The 5,316-nt window shown below is 43.7% G+C and overlaps 1 pseudogene; it reads left to right on the top strand.

The window, feature by feature from the left end:
- The first annotated feature begins 1,367 nt into the window (after window positions 1-1,367).
- On the top strand, window positions 1,368-3,901 carry LOC118640265 (annotated as a pseudogene).
- Window positions 3,902-5,316: the final 1,415 nt, after the last annotated feature.

The raw sequence follows: 5,316 nt of genomic DNA, 5'->3' as shown, positions 1-5,316 counted from the left end.
ATTAATGTAACAAGATATCAGCCAACATTTACATGGGGAACAGCACGCAGAGAAACTCGTTTCACATATATCATCACACTTCTGGTTTTAAAGCATGTAAATAATGAAAGTCTCTCTTCTTTTCAAAAATGACACCTCATTTCATTTTTGCACCTTCAGCATTGGTTAGGACTTGGCATTCTCGACTTGATCCTTATTCTACTATTTCTATTTTATCATCAAGAATAATGTTCTGTAACAAAAATTAATTAATTAATTAATTTAAAAAAAAAAAAAGAATAATGTTTGCCCTGGGTTTTGGGTTGCTACTAGTTATAATTCTGGACTTTTATTTGAATACTTTCCTTCCTACTAATAGGAAACTTCTGCAGCTTGTTCTTAGTTAAATGATCTATTTTTAAAACTTCTTCAATTTTCTACAAATCTCTATTTTCTTTCCAAAATTTTATGACTATGTGGATTCCAGAGTCCTTGCAACATTTGTCACAATCCCACATTTCAGCAAAACACCTTTTTATGGCTCCTTGAAAACTTGGCTACACTCATTGTTTCTACCTCCTAGTCTGTCATTTCTCTTTTGTCCACTCCATATAAGCTTTTGTCCTCACCCCACCCTGCACGGCTGAAGCCACTTCTGCCAAAGTCACTAGAGACTCCATTTTTCCAAACCTGCTGGTCAGTTCCCCGCCCTCATCTCACCATTGTTGTTGTTATACCCGTGACCATCTCTCCCTGAGTCCTTTTCTCTTCTTGGCATCTGGGACACCATGCTCTTCTGATCTTGTCTTCACCTCATTAGCCGCTACCTTTTGGTTTCCTTTACTTGCTCCTCTCCCTCATGCTGTCCTCTTAAGTGTGGAAGGCCCTGCCCGGAGCTCAGTCCTCAGCCCTTGTGTCTGCATCTACTCCCGTGGCTCTGAGCACAGCACACTGGTGCTGACCTGCACTCACATCCTTGCTGTTCTCCTGTCCAGAGAACTCTGCTTGCTCCTATAGCCTCTCGGACATTTCCTAGGCATTTCAACCCTAATAACGCCAAACTATTCATCCAATTCTCGGCCCCCTCCCCAAGTCCACTTCTTCTGAGGTCCTTCTTTTCAGTCAGCAGCACTATTAGTTGTTTACACCACACCCTAAACTTGTGGCCTCCTCTCACTCACATCCACATCAACCGATCAGTAAATACGGCTTTATTTTCTCTTTATAAAATACATCCCAAATCCAACCTCTGTCACCATGAACATCACTTCACATCCTGGTTCAATGCCCACTTTCATCTCTTATCTGGACTGCTACAGTAGCTTCCCAATTGTCCCTACTTCCATTCTTTTTCCTTCAACAGCAACCAATATGTATAAAATCGGGATATGACATTATATCAGTTTCAGGTGTGCAACATAATAATTCAATATTTATGTATTTTGCAAAATGATCACCACACTAAGTCTAGTTAACATCCATCACCACATGTAGTTCAAAAAAAAAAATCCTCTAGTGGCATCCCATTATACTTAAAGTATCCACATTCCTTGATGGCCTTCTGAGTCTTCCCTCTAACCCTCCAATCTCATCTTGCGTCACCCTCTGCCTTACTCATTATACTTTCTCTACACTAGACTTTCTACTGTTCCTTAAATACACTAGCTTCTTCCTGACTCCAGGTTTTATACTTGCTGGTTTCTCTGCATGGAATACTCTTCCTGTAGAGTTTCTGTGTTCTGGCTCCTTCTCGTCATTCTGGCCTCTCCCCCCAGAGCATTCTCCTGAACACCCTTTCCAAATAACCACTGTCTTTCACAACCTGCTTCACTTCCTTACTACACTTGGCAGTATCTGAAATTACAGTTATTTATTTGTTTAACATGCTTATTTTGACTTTTCCACTGGAATATAAGCTCTATAAAAATAGGGAACTCTGTCCAGCTAGTGTGGCTCAGCGGTTGAGCGTTGACCCATGCACCAAGAGATTGTTGGTTTGATTCCTGGTCAGAACACATGCCCAGGTTATGTGCCAAATCCCCAGTGGGAGCATGCAGGAGGCAGCCAATCGATGTTTTCTCTCATCGATGTTTCTCTCTCTCTCTCCCTCTCTCTTCCTCTCTCTCTCAAATCAATAAAGAAAAAAAAAATAGGGAACTCATTTGCCTTACACACTGGTATGTTCCCAGCTCCTAGAACAGTGCCTGGTATCCAGAAAGACTCAATGTATGCTGAAGGAAGGACAGAATAAAGGTATAAATGACTTGTTTGATTATAAATGATAGATAACTTAAATAGGCTGAAGTAGACAAAAGAGTATATAGGCTCAAGTATTTTATTTTGTTTTTTTATTGATTTTTTAGAGAGAGAGGAAGGGAGAGAGTGATAGAAACAATGATGAGAGAGAGAAACATCAATTGGCTGCCTCTTGCAAGACCCCCACTGGGGACTGAGCCTGAAACCCGGACATGTGCCCTCAGCGGTAGTCGAACCGGAACCTCTCAGTCCATGGCATGCTCAATCCACTGAGCCAAACTGACCCGGGATAGGCTCAAGTACTTTAACAACCCAAAGGTAGATGTAGCTTCTGGCTGACCTGGAGTTCAAATATTGTCCCCCTCTTTCCAACTCTCGGCAGTGTACTTCTCTGGGTCAGGCAGTGATCCCTTCAAGGTAGCAAGATGGCTGGCAGCATCTCCCAACTTCCCTTGTCTAGTTGACAGTCAGCAGAAAACAATGATTTTCTCTTCCCAACAAATTCACAAAGCTTTAGAATCTAGCTCCTGTTGGATCTGACTGCCTAATGTGTCTTTTTCTGAACCAAACCCTGTAGCCAAGAAACGCGATGCTCTAATGAAGGGGTTGGCAACTATAGCCCATGGCCAAATCTAGTCTGTTTTTGTAAATAAGACTTTATTGGACCAAGCCACCAAATTCATTTGTTTTGTCTATAGCTGCTTTTATGCTACAATGGCAGACTTGTGTATTTGAACAGAGATCATTTGGCCCATAAAACCTAAAATATTTACTATCTGGTACCCACTCTAGAAAATGTGTCAATCCTTCTAACTGGTTGGGATGACCCCCAGACATGAGACCCACAAGGTTTATGTGCTGTGTGCTTCAGTTATCTATTGTTACTTATCAAACCACCACAAACCTTATAGCTTAAAACAATGATTTCTTATTGCTCATGATTTGTGGATTTAGTTATTTTAATTTTTATATGTATCTTTCTCTTTTGTTCTTGATCAGACTTTGAAAGCTTTACTATTTGGGGGCCTTTAAAAAGAAAGAGCTTTTGACATTCCTCCGAGCCTCAGCCAGAAGCGCAGAACCGAGCCAGCGTGACCGAGCGCCGCCTGCCCGCCTCGCTCCTGCGGAGTCCTAGCTGGGACCCTTCCCGCGACTGGTACCTGGGCCACAGCCGTCTCTTGGAGCTGCCGAGGAGTGGTCGCAGCGTGTCAGCCGCAGCGGCGGCCGCCGTGCGGTCGAGGGCGCCCCGGGTGGCCGCGCCCGCCTACAGCCGCGGGCCCAGCAGACAACTCAGCAGTGGCGTCTCGGAGATCAGCACACCTCCCACCGCTGGCGTGTGTCCCTGGACGTCAGCCACTTCGCCCTCCAGGAGCTGCCGGTCAAGACCAAGGAAGGTGTTGTGGAGATCACCGGCAAGCATTAAGACAGACAGGATGAACATGGCTACATTTTCTGGTGCTTCACCCAAAAATACAGGCTTGCCCCTGGTGTGGACCCCACCCTGGTGTCTTCTTCCCTGTCCCCTGAGGGCTCACTCACCGTGGAGGCCCCGAGGCCCAAGCCAGCCAACTAGTCAGCAGAGATCACCATCCCTGTCACCTTCGAGGATCGTCCCCAGCTTGGGGGCCCAGAAGCTGGGAAGTCCGAGCAGCCCGGAGCCAAATAAAGGCCCTTGATGCGCTTCAAATCCCCCAATAGCCATCACTGACCAGCCTCACCAGTCAGCCTGCATGCTCTTTTGATAACGTTTATGTTGTTTTTCTCAAATAAAGTTCAAAACAGCTGCCAAAAAAATAAAAAATAAAAAGAAAGAGCTTTTGATTTTTAAAAACTTATGTCAGATAAAAGCTGAAATTAATATTGTTACAGGCAGCCCAGAGACCCCAGGAAGGGTGCTATCAGCCAGCCCCAGGTCGAAGGGAGAGGTCTGTCCCCACCTCTGTTCTTGTCAATCTTGTAAGAAGGAATTCAAAGCAGTGACCCTGTCTGCATTGTGATAACGCCAATTTCTTAAAGCAATTAAAGCAAACGCATTTATTAAAGAGCAAGGCAAGCAAATATATTTCATCTGGCTGGGAGCCCAGATGGGCATCAGTCAGGTCATTTGAGGAGCAAGTCGGATGGGGCTTCCAGGTGTTACCTACCCTCCTGTCTCTAGGTATGAAAATTCCTCTGCTGAATATCTTGATACAAATTAATCTCAAGATCCCTTTTTACTTTGTTTTGGCCTTCCCAGAATTCATGAGAAGCACCTGGAAATTTTATCTTGCCAAGCTTTGAGGCTGCTGGCTTCTCTGTTCTGGGAGTAAGAAATAAAGTTTCCTTTTTTTCCTTTCCCCTTGCCCCCTGCTTTCCTGCATCCTCTCCTGAGGGGCTTTTAACCATTTGCTCTCAAGTGTTCTTGCTTTGGGCAAGATAATTGCTTGTTATTTTCAAGCCAGCTGCAGGCTCTCCAAACTTCTTGGCCTTGTTTAATTTTTTTTTTTTTTATCTCAGTTTCCCTATTCCTCCTGCCTTGGAATTTTTCTAGCCTCTTGTTATCCTATAACAATATCAGTTTTCGTAATAATTTGAGTTTAATGTTTAGTTACTATATTTCCCATATTCTGGGTTTTCTAATATTAAATTGAGTCTATAGAATTTCCTCTGAGTGTTAATTTGAATACATCTATGGGTTTTTATACCCAGATTTTCATTTTTATTTATGTCTAATATTCTATAGTTCTACTGTTCTACTTGCTTCCTACCATTCAAAAAGTTCCCATATTTTCTGATCTGATGACTCCCATTTTCCTTTTACTTTGATGTTTTGGATTTATGTTGTGTGGCAGCCAGCCCCTGAAGATCTCATTCTGGTATTCACATCCTTACATAGTATGTATTCTTCCACATTGTTTCGAAGTTAGGCAGTGTGACTAACAGAAGATGGCAGAAATGACGACATGTGACTTCTGAGGCTAGATCATAGAAGCCATGGTGGCTTCCAACTTGCCCGCTACCAGTTAGGTCATCCGCGCTCAGGTGCCTGTCAGGAGAACACCGGGGCAGCCCTGTGCAGAGGCCCATGTGGTGGGGAAGTGT

This window comes from Molossus molossus, unplaced genomic scaffold (assembly GCF_014108415.1).
Source record: "Molossus molossus isolate mMolMol1 unplaced genomic scaffold, mMolMol1.p scaffold_m16_p_1, whole genome shotgun sequence".
NCBI classification, from domain to species: domain Eukaryota; kingdom Metazoa; phylum Chordata; class Mammalia; order Chiroptera; family Molossidae; genus Molossus; species Molossus molossus.
This window is presented reverse-complemented; position numbering and strand designations above follow the sequence as displayed.